At 47.4% G+C, this 19687-nt stretch overlaps 2 pseudogenes across 1 annotated transcript in view; one reads left to right on the top strand and one right to left on the bottom strand.

Annotated features, from left to right (window-relative positions):
* The window catches only part of LOC149369651 (uncharacterized), a 194032-nt pseudogene that overhangs the window by 127712 nt on the left and 46633 nt on the right, over positions 1 to 19687 (bottom strand). The window lies entirely within an intron of this gene.
* LOC149369657 (uncharacterized) lies at positions 3505 to 5755 on the top strand (annotated as a pseudogene).

Raw genomic sequence — 19687 nt, forward strand, 5'->3', positions numbered from 1 at the left:
GGAAGCCGGAACCGATCTTCTTCTTCTTTCACTCGGCGGTGCACGCGACTTGCGAAGAGCAGCCGCCTAGTGGCTGCTTGTGGAAACGTATCAATATATATCTCGGTGGCAACAAAGGTGTGCGAATTCCTAATGTGTAACCTGCCTTTGACGCGCGAAACTGTTCTCGACATTAAATGGGCTGGCCGAGAGATATACCTGCAGCATACAAGGCTGCCCACGCTCTTAGAGAAAGAGAAAGTGAGCAACCATTCATCCATTCACCGCTGCCTGTTCTGGAGCTTCTCTCAAATAACAATTTTATCGTCAACAATAACAATTTTTTCGTCATGCGCAGTCATTGCGACAAGCATCAAGTCCAGGTGCCCACATACAGCAGATGAATGTCGTGCTCTCCACTTCTCGGATTTCCCGCATTTGATCAAGAATAAGCGCAATGCATTTTTGAATACTGGCTTCAATTTGCCCAGCGGTAACGTACATGCAGGGTACATCAAAGAGGTATGGAAGAAGGGCAACGAGAACGTAACATTGAAAGCCATGCCTCATATTAAGAGAACCCATCTTTTCCCGAATGGATTTGAAAAGATGAGAGTTGGCCTGGCAATCCGCTTGTTTAGACAAGAGGTTTTAAAAGGTTTTTTTTTTCTCAATCAAAAGGAAGTTGAGAAAGTGTATGGACCAGCTTGTGAGACCGAGGCATTTATAGCACGACTGTCAAAGTTCATACAAATTATGACCTCAAGAATTTCGAGACGTGCATAGAGTCCAGGTTTCTTGAAAGAAAAATTCCTGATAGAATTTTTAAGCTACATAAATGAATGGCAGTTGCATGCAAAGAACTCAAAAAATGGATTTCTAATCAACAGCACAGCCGAGGGTGTTCAGGTAACTTTGAACTCAACGATTGAGACTGCAAATTACCTTTGCGAGAAATGCAAGTTTAAGTACATTCTTACCTCGCACCTCTCTCAGGACAAATGAGAAAACATATTTGGGATTGTGAGACAGGCAAATGGTTCAAACGACCATCCGACGCCAGCACAACAGTTTTTAATAACCATAAATGCGCTGTCTTTATATAACCTTGCACAGCTACCCAGTACAGGAAACTCTACCTCAGAGGTAATTAGCTCGCTGTTGGGCCAAACTACAGCAGCGGACGGTCAAAGCCGACAGAGTTATTGATGAACTCGACAAACTTGTCGATGACAGAAGACTAGACAATGCAGAGGGCATGCTCAATTTGCTTCCACAGGACAAGCATAGTTATAATACCAAGAAAAGTTAGAGCCCGTTGATTTTCTACATGTCAGGATACGCACCTCGCAACATGCTCCGAAAAAACAGGTTGTGAAGCTTGCACGCAACTTCTTACCATGGACAAAGATCGCGCCAGGCTGAATCCTAGGTCCGAATACATTCAGAAATTTGACTCGGGTAGCCTTTTGTGCCCTTCTTGGCGCCTTTCCAAATTAGTTAGTAGCCTAGAAGATTCATTCATAGTTTTTTTTTAAAGCATGAAAAAGGGCTCACACTCAAAGTAATCAAATTTTATGTACTTTTGCGCCTTCGCTTTTTAGCGAAGTCAGTGAACCGGGACAAGAGTTCCCAGAGGGAAAAAATAAATCATTTAAAACTGAGGAGAAGTAAATAATAGTGCGATATATGTGCTTACAGTACAGTGCGGTTAGTCAGGTGCTACAGGGTCTCATAAAATTGTACATTGCCTTTTTTTGTGTGAAATCATTTTCTTCTTTTCAACATAGTGTGTAACCGTGTTTACAAGACCGATCTTTTGACCACTCGAGAAAAAGATCGGTGTTCCGATTGAAACGTCCAGTCAAATAAATATGTTTCCTTTAACGAAGCGTATACTTCCCTATATACTCCTCTAAGCAGTCAAGTACTTCATGCCCTTGCAACCTGTTTTCTTCAATGGCTGCCACTAATGCTTCAAGGAAAGTTTTCTGGAAGTTCCCACTCCCCGCACCAACATGGGCTTTAATTGGAGATTCGCAGACGAAGCATCTCTACAACCACTTCGACATGTCAAGCCTGTGCGCCCCAGCCTTCATTTTGCCACCCGGAGCCGGGAATCAATGATGTAAGAAACCTCCTGGACTTGGTGCCTCCCAGTGTCACTGGACTGATTCTTCACTTGGGAACCAACGACCTCTATGGGACAAGCACTAACACTGCCCTCAGCCATTATGAGGAAGCGCTCAAAATTATCCACAACGCACGGCCTGAAATCGAGGTAGTGTATGGCACATTAGTATTGCCACAGGCCCCTAATCGCCAACGAGGTTCCGGAAATAGGTGGACAGCGGATATATTCAATCAACGTACCATCAAGTTCAACTGTAGACTCATCGAACTGTGCACTCAAAGCCAAAATGTGTTCTACATCTATCACTCCCTGGACGACTTCTCCGTGACCCGAGTTCTAGCCGCTGATAGGGTGCACCCGAGTTTTGGAGGCGTTTCGGTCCTCGCCTGGAATATCCACAACCTTCTCCTCAGTGCCCGACGGCACTGCTTGGCCGCATGGCAGGATCACCTCACAGCCTCAAAGATCCTCCCGGCCACCATGGAGCACAGCACACGAACAGCTTCCAGCTATTTTGAGGTCACAAACAAAACAAATCATTCCAGTGCACCTGCAGTGAAAGACTTACCGACTATCACTGAAGCAGGTGATCTGGTCAACCAAGGTCAGACACCTGGCTTGCAAGGCCGCCGTCGGAGGATTCCGCCGAAAAATGCCTCACGGAATCCGCCGCCAAGATCTTCAACGGACACCAGACTCCCGAGGGCAAGTACGACCCCTTACCGCGCTCTGCTACAAACCCCACCACATAGAGCACCGGATTGTACAGCGTCTCCATTCGCCGTCAAGCCATCCAGAGTTGCTGCACGAGACCCCACACCCGAGAACCAGAGCTGAACATCAAATCCCGTCCCCACTACCGGCACCCATTGTGCAGGCTGATACGTCACCGGATGCCACGTCAACAAGCCCCGTATCACAGATGGCCCCAACCTCAGCACCAATACAACCGACTCTTGGATCCCAGCAAGCTTCAGTCATCATGCAGAACTTCGCGAATGACGCCACCACGCCGAAACAAAGGCATGACCTCAGACGACGCTGTGACTCAGCCAGAGCCACCTAGCCTACTAGCAGGCCTGTTCACTCTCTCCAGCAAGCCCTCTGACGTCACCCCACCTTGCCCTGACCTGGCCGGCGCAAAAATTTCTCGAGCCAGCGGAGGCGCTGCTCAATCGGACGACTCAGTGAGGGCCAGTCGGGCGAAGCTAGCGCCACCTAGCTGACCTCGCCACATTCTCAACGCAGCGCGTTTCATCACTTTGCTGGAAGTTTATTTCATTTATCTATAGGTGGCGCTGAAAGTTTTTTTGTTGTTGTTGTTGTGTGAACAAGCAAGGCATCAGTCGTCCGTCTTCCGTGCCAGGTGTGTTTGGCATGCATGTGCAAATATGGGTTGCTGTTGCGTGCCAAATTGCAGAGACGGATACGATAATGGGCCAAAGGTGCGGTTGTTTTCTTTTTCAAGTGATCCCACACGAAAAGCACTTTGGAAGCGTGCGGTGCGGCGAGATAATGTCGACGTGTCGACCCTGAAGGATCCTAAGGTAAGCAGCGACTTTTCTTCTATTCTCATGCATGCTGAGCTGTTCTTTTACAGAAGAGTTGTGTGTGCATATGCGACAAGCCACTCAAGCGTTACACTGCACGATGTGTTAAATGTTCGCTGCGGTAACTTTTCTCATGCCCATCTTCGCTTTATTTGGCGTGATCACACCTTGGAATCGGCACTAAGAGCGAGTAGAGTTTTCGTACGTACGGGCAGCTCAACGAGCACTAGGGTCATGTTTTACAGACAAAATCTACATTACTAGCGGTCATGCCAGGCCAATATTGGCATGCATGCATATTATTATGCATTATTTGCTAACAGCGCTTTCTTTTGCTGTCATATGTGCAGGTTTGTGAACGCCATTTCAAGCCTGAGCACCTGCACACAACTTCCGACTTGCATGGATGTCGGCGGACGAACTATGAAGATAACTCGGATTACGTCTGACGCAGTTCTGACTGTCTTTCCTGACTGCTACAAGACAGTCACGAGAAGAACCTGAGGTGAAGCGCAGATGGAACGAAAATGCACAACTCCAAGAAGCCATTCAACAATCAGCGGCAGCTTTCGAGATGCAAGAAGCAATGAATAAAATACAGAGCTTGGAAGACATTTCCGCACGCGTCCAACGTCTGTATCGCAAAGATTTCTGGACGAATGTGTGTTGTGACAAGTGCATAATATTTGCTCACCTTGAGCCAACAACACAAGCGCCAGAGCTCCTGGCATCAGTGACAGTGTCAGCCGATATGTGTGTTCGCGTGTTTTGGAGACATGTGCAGCTGGCATCAAACGAAGAGCTTGAAATCCCTGGTCAAGTTCTCAATTTTCGTGTCTTGGAGAGACTTCTGGACAATGTGCAAGGATACTGCACTGATCGAAGCCATCAAAAACAGAACAGAGTGAGTGCTGTGCTCAAACTGATTGTTTCTCTTCTTGATGATATTTCTGATGATGAGATAGCAGAGCATGAAAGGGCAGATGCCTTATTTTTCCTGAAAGAGCAGTTTGAACTCATGGAGAAGAAAAACAATGGTTGCAGGTATTCAGCTGAACTATTAGTTTTATCTGCTGTGTTCCACACAATTTCACCCCATGCGTATTACTTTCTTCGAAGCAGTGGTAAAGTGGTGTTGCCTCATGCTACAACTATTAAAAGAGTTTGTGCAGCTCAAGATGCGAGTCTATCAAAAGAGCAAACTGAAGAAGGCTTCTCGAGGTACATGAAAAGACGAGCTGGTTTGCTTAATCCTCATGAAAAGAACATTGTACTGATGATGGACAAAATACACCTCCAGCAGTTTTTCCAATATAAAGGGGGTCATCTTACAGGAGCTGCTGCCAACTGTGCTGAGCCAGCAAAAACAGCCCACGTCTTTATGGTACAGTCATTACTGTCATCATACAAGGACGTTGCACACATACTTCCTGTATCTAGAATAACTGCAGAGGAACTTCATCGTGTTCTGCGAGGAGTAATCATGAACTTGGAAGACTTGACTTGAATTACTATGTGGTATTTTGGGGAGGGGATACTGGCCCTGACGTATGTTGGCCAGTTGGTGGCATCACTCTTGGGGACCAGGGGAAGGGGTAGAGGGATGTAGGGGGAAGGGAAGGGAGGGGGGATGGTCGCCGCCGCGACGGGAGCGGTCCGTGTCCTCACAGGGGGAGGGGTCTTGAAGTCGCGCCGCCGTCGCAACAACAGCTCACGGAGGGGAAGCCTCGGTGCACTGGGATTGTGTGCAAGCATCGGGCAAGGGGAAGGCGGTCTCCTAGACCTTCCTGGTCTTCATGTAGTTGCCGTCATTACCGACAACAACTCTATTAACAGGAAAGTAATGTCATTGTTTGGTCGGAATCGTAAGCCACTAATTGCATACCCTCATCCAGCACAACAGCCGCTGCCTTTATTTCATATAATCGACACAGTTCATTTGCTCAAGTGCATTCGCAATAACTGGTTAAACCAAAAGACCTGTGACAAGTGCCTGTATTTTCCACCTTTTGAAAGTGAACAAGAACAGAGTGTAAAAATGCAAGGGGCTTCATTCACTTCGCTAAAGAAGCTCTCACTTATAAATCACTGAACGCCACGAACCTGGAGCGACAAAACGTGAAGCTGGCCATGAAAATCTTTAGCAGCTTCGTCTCGTCAGCTTTAAGGCTTAGAGCAGGGGTTCTCAAACTTTTTTGCTTGGCGGAACCCCAAAAGCCTTCAGTAAGTTCCAGGGAACCCCCCCCCCCTAACCCGCTTTCACTTACCAGCAATGTTGTCGAGTGCATTTTTGCAAAGGGAGAGTTGCAGAAGTTAAATGTTTATTGCACAGATTAATACAAATACTGCGATGTCAGGGCACGTTAAAGAACCCCAGGTGGTCGAAATTTCCGGAGCCCTCCACTACGGCATCTCTCATAGCCTTAGTCGCTTTGGGACGTTAAACCCCATAGACCAGACAAGACCAAAACAAATACTAATGCGATGGGTGGTACTGCTTCCCTTTTAAGAGCAAGTCAAAGCGTGGCTCAGTAGCACTCAGAGCCAGTCTCATATCAGCTGCCGGGTCAGGGCCGGTGAGGGTTGTCGCGGAACACACGAAGACAGCCCGCGGAACCCCTGTGTTCCGCGGAACCCAGTTTGAGAACCCCTGGCTTAGAGGAACTGAGCTGAAGCTAATTCCCCTTGAAGAAACGCTTTACTGCTGTTTGAAAAGTGCCTGTAAATGTTATGAATTTGTGTGTGTTTATATGCTTGTATTTCGTTTTGTCCCACCCTGCTATGATCTGTACAAGATCGCAGTATCTATAAATCAATAAAATAAATAAATAAATAAAGGTGGTGAAACATAGTAAACGTAAAAACTCCCCAAAAGGGATGGAGACTGCGTAATCCTTGGCAAGAACCAATAAGTGTAATGAGTTGCAAGCAGATCGAATGCTTAGATATATTTGCTACTTGGCTTGACAATTGGAAATCGAGAGAGGCATGCAGACAGGCACACTTACCATTGAGACCCATTCCGCTCTGAGACAGTCAACGTATGCATTAACAGAAGCAGCACAATACTGCCTGGATGAACTTGGTTTTAAGTATGTTCTTTTGGGGAAGTTCCAAACTGATGCACTTGAGGCAAGGTTTGGAAAGTACAGACGGTTATGTGGTTCGCATTACGATGTCTCAACAACTGAAGTGTTTGAAGCGGAAACAAAGATACGCATCCAAAGCACACTACTGTTGAAAGACTTCACTGATTCATCTAAGGAAGAGAAGGAGCCATGCCCTGAAGCTGTAATTAAAAAATACAAGGTCTGAAATACAGAAACCGCGAAAGGACATGCCAGCTTCAGTATATATAGCGGGTTTCTGTGCACATGCTGCGCTATGGCGTCAGCCTTGTGATGACTGTTCACTGCAGCTCACAATCAAAGAGAGAGAACTTCAGCCAAGTGACCATGTTCTAATCGATGATATGAGCAGAGGGGGTCTGAAGTTTCCTCAGCCATTTGTTGAACATATGGTATTATGTACAAAGATTGTTTCGGAGCAAGTGACAGCCAACAAGTGCGAGCATTTATTTCATGCTGAAAGTAACCAGAGGTTGGTTTTACTAAGCATCACGAAGTTTCTGCTGGCTGATAGTGAAGATGTTAATGTTTGTGCAAATGTTCACTGTCCAGATCTAGTCCGCCAGAATACAGTGAAGCCTGTCATCAACACATTGCTAAAAAACTATGCAGTTGCTAGAAATGATGTCCTCACCAGAAAGCAGGTGCATGCTAAACAGAGAAAACTGACGACCCTCAAATGAGTCTCGAAACAACCCCTGTAATGCTAGGCAGCGGCGGAGTTGGACGTGTACAGGCAGGCAGAGCAGGGCGTGGTGTGGTGACGTCACGGGGAGAGTGGGGAGGCCTTCTCCCTAGTATAGGTGGCTCTGACTCAGCCCAACGGCTGAAGTTTAAACAACAGTGACAGGCCGACCAAGCTCACGCGTCCTCCCGTTCTCCCCCTGCTATGCCACATGCTCGCAGAGTTTTTCAATAGTTAGTTATATGGGGTTTTATGGCGCATAAGCAACTGTGGCTATCATGCACCAAACACAAGGTCAGATGATCTGTTATATTATGTGCACAGATATTATATTATATTAGATTTAAAACATTGGCTTTCTTCAGAAACTTGCACACAAGAGAAAACTCGACGAGTGCTTGCTCGCCTAAAAGCAATGCAGGATAAAATGAATGTGTTCATTGTAAAATACTGTAAAAAAAATTATTTCTAAGTTCTTCCAGATGCGAACAAGAGATTAGAATGTGATTAACTATGAGCTTATCACCATACATTTGACACAGAGGTTTGTCTTCATTTGTTAATAAGAAGCTATCGGTGATGTGTGTGTGACCTATGCGTAAACGACATAAAATTACTTCGATAAAACGCTCTTTTTGGCGGTATGATTTCCATTCCTTTAAAATGGGCTTTACAGTATGCAGCTTGTTGTTTCCTTCATTTTCCCAAGAAGCTTGCCACTTGGCTCTTAGTTTGCTATGTACTAACTTCATGTAATCCCTAGGAGGCAAGTTCACATGTTTTATTTCCGTGGTTCTGGCTTGTGCAGTACGCGTCTGCTCTCTCATTGTCCCTAGTGCCGACGTGACTGGGAACCCAGCAGAATTTTATAACATGTTTTTGTGTTGTGACCTTCACTATATTGTGCATGATGCTTCCTGTCAATGGCTCCGTGGCATTTTTGGAGTTTAATGCTGTAAGGACGCTCAGTGAATCTGTATAAGTGATGCCGTTTTTGATGCTTTCATTTGTTATTTTCTGTACCGCAACACAAATGGCATAACACTCAGCGGTGAAAACTGTAGCACATGAGGGCAGTCGTGCTGCATTTTAATTTTTTCCTTGTATTACTGCACTTCCAACATGAGCATGAGTTTTTGATCCATCAGTATAAAATGCAGTAGAATTTCTGTATTTATCTTGCAGTGCGAGATATTCTTGTATTATATGCTCATGTGGTGTACAGGTTTTCCAAAAGCGTGTTAGTGCGAGGTCACACACTGTAGGGACAGCGTACCACCGTGGCAGAATTTTTTTAAAGGTAAAGATAAGAAAAATTATTGAGAAAGGAATCAAGCATGAACTCCAGGTAAAATCCCTCCAAATATATCTAAAGTCAGAAACTGTGCCGAAAGGACTTCTTGTATCCTTAACACCATCGATACGCAACCTTTCGGAATCGTACCACGTAGCATGGAGCACAGAACTTCTCAAGGCATCCATAAACCCTTAAAAAATAACAATTGAGCACTTTGAACCGACGTTCGCATCACTAACACTCAAGGAGAGGCGGGCGTGTCACAGCCTGATACTCTCAAAATCCGAGCCAAATGAGCTTGAGGTCTTCAAGTTTAGCAAAACTCAGCAAATTTGGACAAAAACTTAAGAAATTCTCCCGTGATGGCATAGAGCTCACAATACCATTGCAACTAGCAAGCCACATATCCACACCCGACAATGACAATGAAACCGCAAGCAAACATCCAACCACATCAGACCAAACACCCGAAGAGCCACACCTTCCGGAAAATATAATTAACCTATCAAGCTCACAGCTCACCCCTGATGAAAAGTCATTTTCGTCGCGCAGGCTAAAATTCTGCCCAAGTCATGGCAGGTATAAGGAATACCAATCACTCAAGGATCTAGATAATTTTTCCTGTACGCTCAGATCATGGGAATATTTCTTCAACAAATCGAACGCGAATAATGTCCAGTACCCCAACCTCAGGAAGAGTGGACACCCAAAACTGGTTGGTTGGTTGGTTTATGGGGTTTAACGTCCCAAAGCAACTAAGGCTATGAGAGACGCCGTAGTGGAGGGCTCCGGAAATTTTGACCACCTGGGGATCTTTAACGTGCACTGATATCGCACAGTACACGGGCCTCTAGAATTTCTCCTCCAAAGAAATTCAACTGCCACGGCCGGGATCGAATCCGTGTCTTTCGGGTCAGCAGCCGAGCACCATAACCACTGAGCCACCGCGGTGGCAGACACCCACAACTGGTAGGGATAAACATCTAGACCTATATATAAAAGCGGTACAAAAGGACATTCTTCAGGCCTTCGGGACACGAAAATCTGGGTCACCTGACCTCACAAAAAAAAACAGCGTAATGCCTTAGGCTCACTTAGCAAACGAACTGACATTGTCATTAAGCCCGCCGAAAAAGGAGGAGCTACAGTGGTTTTAGACAAAGATGTCTACACTCAGGAGGGCAACTGCCAGCTCGACAACCCAAAATTCTATAAGAAACTCGCATCAGACCCAACCACTGAGCACAAGAACATCATAACCAAAACTAACAATAAACTAACAGATGAGGGTGAATTACCACTGCAAGTAGGTAAGGCGCTTAACGCCAAGAAATGCCTCTGCGGGGCGCTTCTACATGCTCCCGAAAATACACAAACAGAAGCATACAGGGAGACCCATTGTTTCTGGTACTGGCACACTAACAGAACCGATCTCAGAGTATATCGATTCGCTCATCAAACATATACCTCCGAAACATCCATCTTACATACATGACACTAATCATTTCCTGAAAGAATTATCACATTCCCTCAAGGCACTTTCCTAGTTACTCTAGATGTGGCATCACTTTACACCAACATCCCACATGACGACGGAATTCAGGCAATGGTCGGAGCATATAAAGAATACAAAATTGCAGACTCCTCTATAGTCCAAGTGCCGTCGAGACACTTGCCAATTTGGTCCTTAAACTTGACACAGTCTTCAAAACGTCGAGTCAAATAAATGTTTCCTTTAATGAAGCGTATAGTTTGCTCATACTCCTTTAAGCAGTCAATTACTTCATGCTCTCGCAACCTACACATATGTATATCGGACCAAAACTAACCGCGCACCGCCCATATATGAAACATTTTTCAACTTGTTACATTCAGTTTCAGTAAATAATTACAGCCCGATTAGTTCTACATAAACGGTGACTAGGAAGTATATTAAGTTATTATGTATATTTGGATATGCCGTGCCAAACTCTTCAAAAATAAAAGACATGTCAGTATTTAAATGAAATTGGTTTTGAGGAAAGGATGGTTTGGTTTGTTGGGGTTTAACGCCCCAAAGCGACTGAGGCTATGAGAGACGCCGTAGTGAAGGGCTCCGGAAATTTCGACCACCTGGGGTTCTTTAACGTGCACTGACATCGCACAGCACACGGGCCTCTAGAATTTCACCTCCATCGAAATTCAGCCGCTGCGGCCGGGATCGAACCCGCGTCCTTCGGGTCAGCAGCTGAGCACCGTAACCACTGAGCCACCGCGGCGGGGCGGTTTTGAGGAAAGGAAATGACACAGTAACTGTCTCACATATCTTGGTGGATAAAGGCATTAGTGCTTTCTTGCCCTATAAATATCTGAAATATATGTTTTAATTTCATGCGCCAGAAAGCCGCATTGTCAAGTTCCTTGTATACGGCTTGTTTCATAAGCATTCGGTTAATAGCCAGTAAAGTAGCGTCCGTGCTAAGCCCACATACCGATCCACAGAAAGCACAAATACCAAGCGAATGTGAGCCCGTTAGCCAGAAAACAGCTGCTGCAAACAAGGCTCGCACAGCCATTCGTGCAATTCAGACATCAAGTCGAAAGTTCACGCAGTTCATGTCCAAGTATTGAGCATGCTACTACAGCCATGACACTCACAAACAGTCAAAAGGTCCAGCAAGGAAAGAGAAGTGACATTTTTGTCACAAGAAGAGACACTCTGACATTGTCTGCCGCCTAAAGAAGCAGGCGGCGAGACTAAAGGAGCTGACTGTTCTTGGGCACCATTCAAGAACAATGAGGTAGCAAGGACAGCAAACACATGAGCGCAGTGATGAAAGCCAAAGGTCCTGAGTGCCAGGCATTGGTGTAGGAGCAGGGTTGGCCGCCCAAGGAAAGACTGTCAGCTGATATGAAGCCATATTGGTCATCACAGGGTTCATTAAGTGTGTGTAATGGACTGCTGGTGATGGCTTTTTATTTTTCCATCATGGCAGCGGACACGGCGCTGGATCAGCTATGTGATCAGTGGCAGCGACATCTAATAGCTGTTATCTTGTGCCTACAGGCACAGCGCATCAGTGCAGATAGACAGTCAAGCATCGAACTGGAACCACAGACCGCTGTGTCAAGAACGCTTGAAGACCTGCTGCAAGCGAACACCTTCGCCACAGTCGCACTGACAGCTGCCACTTCTCCGGCGATTCAGCGAGAGCGGTAGGCATTTCATCGCAACGAGAGGTGGTTCGAGGACACTCTGCCGAACTTGGGCGTGTTTCATTTCAAACAGTCCTTAAGGGTCACTCCAGTGACGTTTCAGTACTTTGTTGACGCCTTAAAATCGGAGTTAGAACACGAAGACACTAACATGCGGCAGGCCATCCCAGTCGAGAAACGCATCGCCACTGGCCTGTATCGGTTGCATTCAAGCGCAGAAGACGCTACAATAGCACATTTGTTTGGCGTTGGACATTCTACAGTAAACACAGTGTACCAGGAGTTCTTTGCAGCTGTGGTCAAGGCGCTGGAAGCCCGCCGACTGCGTATGGTGCGGCGCAAGGAAATGGCGGAACACGTTCAGGAATTCCATGTGTTCAGCAGTTTCTCGCAAGCCATCAACACTATGGATGGCTGCCACATTCCAGTGTCACCGCCTGCACAGCATGCAGCTGATTACTACAACTATAAGGGGTGGTAAGGCATTTATTTTTATTTTCCTTCAGTTCAGTGCGATAACACTCAGTGGCCAAGAGTTGGTTTGAATTAAAACTAGTTAGGCACAGTTACACACCTGGGTTAACTCATGTGCCCGCCAATGTGAAACCAGTTGAGTTTCTTGATGCAATTTTTACCTGATCCTGACATGATATTCTTATTGCATGAAAATGATTATACAGAGCTTATGAAGGCTTGTTTTGCATTTTCATGCAGGCACAGCATTGTACTCCTAGGAGCGGTGGGCCACAGATACTGCTCTCGATACCTGAACGTTGGAAGCCCGGGCAAGTGCCATGACGCCTACGTGTATGGACGCTCCAAGTTCAGCGGCTTGGTGGAGAACGATTCCTTCCAATTGCCTGTGTCGACGATCGAGGGCACAGTAGAGCCGCCGATAGTACTGCGCGACCAGGCCTTTCCAGATGACCAGGAACCTCAAGCCGTGTGCAAATGCTCCGATTGGAACATGAGAAGCACTATTCAACTAACAGCTGTCAAAAAAAAGTATAGTGGAGAATGGTTTTGATAGACTGAAAGCTCGCTTCCGATACACGGCAAAGAGGATGGAATGCAAACTGCGCGCAGCAAAACAAGCCATCAGGGCAGCCTGCACACTACATAACATTTGCGAGGCTTTGAAAGACCTCATCAAACACCAGTGGGAACAAGAACTCCACGAGTCACACCACTGATGTTGCGACTGGAGAAGGTCCAGAAGTGAGGGCTGCACTGGCCAGCTGCTTTGGAATGAGATCCACCAGGTGCAGTGATGAACGAGTCATCAACAGCAGTGTACATATGGTTAACGGTTTATAAGGGTTCAATGTCCCACAGCGACTCAGGGACGCTATGAGGGACGCCGTGCTCCACAGCATCAATCTTGACACACAAAGCGCGAAGAGCCATGAAGGCATACTGAAGCTGCCACTTCGTTTATTTTTGGATGCTGCTCCATCGAGCTGGAGTCAGAAATACAGCAACTGCAAACAATTAGTGTGCACTTGATCACACTAATTGTTTCAGTCAATGGAATGCATTGTCATAAGACAGTTGCGGCAAATTCCCTTTTCACCACCTGGCACAAGGCACGTTGAAAATTTTGCCAGCCCCAGTTTCTAAAGCTGATGCGGAGCGCATGTTCTTTTGAGTGAACTTGGCAAAAAACAGGCAATGACCCCCCCCCCCCTATACCAGGGTGGGAGCCTGTAAAGGAAACTGAAGATTTGGCCCAATCTGGAAAGGAAGTGCATGGGCTACACCCTTCAGCTAGTCTGCCATCGTTCAGGATATCCTAGACCAGGACAACATTCCTGGCCCCATGAACCCCAGGCCCCTCAGCTTCCCAGAGTGGTTTGAGTAAGCGGTTTGGGAAAGGTCAGGCTCGTCTTTTATCGGCGACATCAAGGCAGTCCACTTATAACGATACCACATATAACGATATATCGGTTATAACGATGGGTCGACATCAGTGTCATTTTATGCATTAGGTCTATGGAGAAAAAAACCATTTATAACGATAGGTTATTCACCGCATATCGGATATAACGATCAAAATATTGCCGTCCAAATGGCTTTTTCCGTGCAAAATAATCGTAACATTTGCGTTGCTTAGTTCCCTGAAACGAACAATGTCGAGACGAGGCGATGTTTACCTCCGTAAGTTCGTATCTGCCGCCATTTCCACGCTGCGCGTCCCGCGCCGCCCACGCACCGGAGAGTACTAGACCTTTCCACAAATTGCAGCGCCGCGCCATCCCCTAGCGGATCCGCGCAAAGCATGATGGGAGAAAGGAGCGATCGCCTCCCGCGTCGGCTGCTGTCAAGCGTGTTGCTGTGTTGCGCCGCCGTGTTCAGGCGTTGTGCGTCTTCTCGTGCGCGTTGTTGGTGTCCCTTAGCAAAATGTTGCAGCGCACTGCTGTGGTGGTTATCTGTTAGTCTTTCAGCAATTCTGTGGAGACTTTTTTTAGACATTCGACATGTCTGCAAAGGAGAATCGTGGTGGCGGACAAATGTGCTGCGTGCCCGGCTGTAATAACAACACGAGAAAGGACATCAACATTTCATACCACGTATTCCCCAAGGACAACAAGCTGAAGCTAGAATGGGTGTGCAGGATAAATCGGCAAGGTTCGAAAGGGTGATTTACCCTGTAGAAGCCTTCGAAACACCACAAAATATATGGTACGCATTTCAACTTTAGCGGGCGCGAGGGATACATGGATCGTCTCCCCACGATCTTTCCACACCGAGTGTATGCGGAACGGACGCCTGCTGTGATTACGGGTAAGACTATCGCTTAGAGAGAAGAGGGTTGTCTGCTGCTAATGCTTGCCCAACTTTCACCTTTCATCGTACATAACATGCATATGAGCGCGATCTTACGCAACATCAAATCACACGCCCAAGCGGTGGCTGAAGCGTTGGCGACGAAACAACTTCGCCCTCCTCTCGCGCGGACACTTATTCGCGTCGGAAAAGGCATACTATTGCATTGCGAATAAATGGCAGCAACGTTGCACGCATATTCAGTTGCTGCTGAAGTGGAAACAACGCGAGCCCGAACGATCAGTGCAAGACCAAGCTGTCTGATGACTTGTCAACAGCAGCAGCAAAGAAAAACACACCTGGAAGCTATAACACGCCCCAAACGAAAAGGGCACACAAATTTCGGGCAGCTGGGCAGCAGCGGGACGCGGAGCGATGGGCACATGAGAATCTCCAACTTCGGCTGGTGACCGCGGGACAGAGGACGTCGCGACTAGGTACGCTGCATAATTTTCATTTTTTTTAGGCTTTTATGAATAAAGTTTTTCGTCACCACCATGGGCACATGAGCGGCGAGGGCTCTGCATATACTTGCATTGCACGAACCGTCTACTGGTGCTCGGCTGGTGATCCATGGCCGCGGGACGCAACTCCAACTATGTCATGCTTACTGTGTCAACCAACTGTGTCATGTTTAGCAAATAGCTCGTCTTCTGTCTAAGGGAGTGCTTGAAGATAATATTACAGCAATGAACATTTACCCCGTCAGCATGAAATTTCCCCAGGGGTGCGCCGATGAGGACGACTGCGCTCACACTGTTGTTTTCATGACATAAAACGCAATCGGAGCTTTAGTTCTATTAAACAACCTGTTTTCTTTTCTACCGGCTGTACCCGTGCTTGTTTATGCAGTGCGATAATGTGTGGGAAGCGATGATGCGATCGCACGCCTGAGAAACACTTGACAGCCGGGCTGTTGTCATCGCGCAGGACCGGCGCTTCTCGCTTCTTGTCCCGGCTTCCTCCGACGTGACGAGTACTTTATTTTAAACTACTTTATCGAGAAGTATGTTTGGCGACCGTTCGCTTTAACTGAAACGGCCTAACTTGTTATCCACAAGCTAGCGACGGCAACGACTGCTGCTGGCCGTAAAGCATGACTCGGCAGTGTGGGTCACACCGGAGTTTCCCGTTTATCATATGCGTGCACTGCGATATAAGCAATAGTTGATTTCAGGTCACTGTTGCCAAAACTACAGTCGGTGAACATTTCATTCGCTAAAGCTTGTGATTCGCTCTTCACAACCGCCGCAAACACAGATCCAACCCTGCGGACTCACTGGGCCTAGTCGTCGCGGAAGGGAAGGGAGTCGTCGTCGGCGGAAATTACTTTTGCAAGTGCTTATCACTGGCGAGTATTCAGGTGTGCACATGTGAAATATAGCCGTTCGTTTCGCTCATTTAGAAGCGCGAACATATTCACATCGCCGCCTCATCACCGTGCTTTCACTCAGCCGCCGACAAGGCTGACCATCCGCCGATCGGAATCGTCCGTGTCGATGGCCTGAAAAACTCATCCCACTGCAATCATATCATAGTACACTAGATATTTCACTATAATCACATGCTGCTGTTGAGCGTGATACATATAGTGTCGTTGTCGGACTAGTGTGACCGTCGTCGTCGTTGTACACTGAAAACGAGCTGAGGCTTTCGAATGTGTTTGGAAAGTGTCGTGTAGCACCGCGCGCGTCCGTCGAGTCCGAATCTCATTCCAATTCTCGAATATCATTCGACTCAGATGTCATTCGAACGTTCCCGTGTAGCACAGGTATAAGAAACAGCGATGGCGACGAGATGGGAGAGAAAGGCTTTCTGGTGATCAAGCGCAGTCGGATAGACGGGACGAAAAGACGCGAGCGCGGCGCCTGCGGCGCCGCGGTGCTCCGTTTTCCCAGAGTGCTTTGCGCGGCCGCTTGGTGGCGCGGCGGAATTTGTGAAAAGGAGGCGCAGCGTGCCACAGGATGGCGCTAGCTGCTTCATGTGCGTCTGTCACAGTCGCTTCGAAAGAGAAAGAAAGAAAAAAAAAGCGACAAGCAAAGCAGCGGCGGTGGCGCCCGAGCCGCACGCCGCACCCACTCTCTCTCTCTCGCGATAGCAGGCTGACGCCGCCGAAGCAGTGTGCAACCATCGGTACAACCCAGTTCAAAGATGGCGCCGACAAAGCGTAAAGCTGTGTCGCTTGACACGAAGATGGATATTTTGCAAGACTCTCGACGCGGCTTCAAGGTGAGCGCCCTCGTGAAGAAGTATGAGCTCGCCCAGTCGACGATATCAACCATCTTGAAAAGCGGGACCACCGCGATTGTGAAGGCAGGAGCTATCAGCGGCCATGCCGATCAGCGGAAAAGGGTTAGAGACCCGGGCGATCCCGGGCTGACGTTGCATATGTCTCCTCGCCCAACGCCGCCTCTCTGCGGACAGCTAGGATTTAATGACCAACGGCCCAACTGTGACGGCGAGGTCGTAACCTACTATCGCCCTTCAACTAAAGGGAAGCGGGCCCAGTTTCGCTGCAACCGATGCCGGAAGCAGCTCTCTCAACTGCACGGCAGTGCTGCTCTTCAGACAAGTGGAGGGGACTGTGCAAGCTTCTTTGCTAACAAAGATCGTTTGGGACAAGTGCTGTACCTGACGCTTTGCATGGCAAAAGGGATGCCGATGTGTGTCGCCATGGAAATGCAGGGTGGCGATATAGGCATGGACCAGTGATGGAAGTGCTGCGCCAATTGCGCCAAACTGCGGCAAAAGAAAAATGCTGCTACATGTTGAGCCAAACAGGCATTTTCGTTAGTAATTGCGCCTCATCTGCGCCGAAACGGCGCTGCGAAAACGAAGGCAAAAAAACGTCAAGCGTCAAGCCACACAGAAACCGAAAACATGTCTAATATCATCATTATTGAAAATCCAGGGAAGCCTGTTGTAGCCTTGGCCGTAGCCGGGTCAAGCCGCGTCCGCCTCCATGTTTACACGGCGCACGTTAACGTTGGCAAGCTGTTCGTCGTGTTTACAGTGTTAGAACACTGTAGTCGTGTTCTTTTTGGGCTGCCTTCAGGTTCGCTACCGGGTACATGGCGCTTTCAACGATCAGAGGTAAGTTGCGAATATTTTTCAGGGTGATTTATGTACCCTTTTTTGTAAGATCGACACCGCGTTTAAACGTTCTTGAGTTCCTGGCGCAAGTCAGATGGTGATATGACTGAAATTGCGTCACCTTTTCCCGGGCGCGCGTCTCGCCAGTTCACTTTCAGTCACGGTAGCGGTGTTTATCGTTATGCGGCTGGAGTCGGCACTGTGCACGCGGAAACGTCCTCGGTCACGACGTTGTTGTGCGACATCGAAGGCTCGGTACTTCGCTGTTGTTGTCCATCACGCACTGTGGCAACGCGGTGTTGGCAGCATGGACAGCATAACGAGCGTATAATGTTTGTACAATTTTTCATGTTGCGTGTTGCTCGCGGTTGCTTAAAAGAAAGTAAAAATAAAAGCGCGGGCTTTCAAACGAGGCCAAATAGGCGCTGACGGAGCGCGTAGTTCGCTAGTAGCAGGCGGCCGAAACAGTGTGACTTCAGATTCAGACATCAGTTTAAAGGTCTTTGGCGCGTATTGGATTGACATGAAGTAAGCTTATATGTGTATATCTATTTGTATTTTACAATCCGAGTTAGCAGTTGTCAATTGTCAGTAGTCTGAAAAAAAAAATTTTTTTTTCATTATTTATTTCAGGGCGGAAAAGCAAGTTTAAGGCCCAGGTGCTAAATGAAGAGGATGCCAATGGTGACTGTATTGCTGTGTGGTGCAGAGCAGGACCAAAAGAGGAGGAGGCCACTGGCATTATCTGCAACAAAGTTATAAACTGCTCACAACATGGCGTAAATGCTGTGAAACGGCATGCTTCTAAGCTCCGAAAAAAAAAGCATCAGGTGCATGTCTACAGAACGATAAATGAATCGTTCTGTAGACATGCGCCTGATGCTTTTTTATCGAATTTTTTGGCTCTGTTATCCTGTGCGTTGTTCTTACCTACATATATTGTGCCATCCCTCTCGATCCACACATTCTGACGAAGGCCGTTCCACGGTCGAAACGTCAATAAATTGTTTCAAGCGTTTCAAACGTTGGTCTACGTTCTTACTATATATATATATATATATATATATATATATATATATATATATATATATTCAGTAGGGGTTCCAATGCGTCAGTTTACTAGTGAAAGTAGAGTATTCCGACAAACGCGAGTGTTCGTTTTAAAGGTTTATTTTGCCAAAAGTTTCGGGAATGGTATTCCCTTCGTCAGGGCAGGCTTACAATGAAACAGCGTCGTCAATATAGTCAATATTAGGACACAGAGCGAGCGAGGAGGTATAGTCTCCGTCCTCAAAGCAAACTTGAGAGTGAGGGCAGGGCACCGTATAATGGGCCGCGCAGCAGCTCACACAGGGGCCGCGGCTGAATAAAACGCAGAGAAAACCGGGGAGGTGGGAATAGTAAAGGAGTAGAAAAGACAACGAATTTTAAGAGCGACAGAAAGGAGCGTTAAGCACGGCTCTCGGCGCAGCGGGAGGCCGCACTTCCCCCTCTCCCCCTACCCGCAAGACGCCGCCGGGTCCGCGCGGGCGGCCCGCATCCTGAGACGCTTGCTGGGGCGCGCTCGAGAGACACTTGTTGCGTGCCGCAAAGGCAACCTGCGACCGTGCCATATGTGCATTTTTCCTTCATTTCTTCGCTGGGCTGCTCTGTCGGGCTTTTGTACCAGACATCCTAGTGACCTTCTTCCCATAAATATACTAGGCCGTTTCAGCCCATGTCCGGCAGTGCGCTTCGGTGGAAAAGCGGCAGCCGTAGAGGGAAAAAAGAAACAAAAAGTAAGAAAAGAATGCTGAGCTA

Source organism: Amblyomma mixtum, chromosome 1, assembly GCF_055824585.1.
Source record: "Amblyomma mixtum isolate Tamu chromosome 1, ASM5582458v1, whole genome shotgun sequence".
NCBI lineage: Eukaryota > Metazoa > Arthropoda > Arachnida > Ixodida > Ixodidae > Amblyomma > Amblyomma mixtum.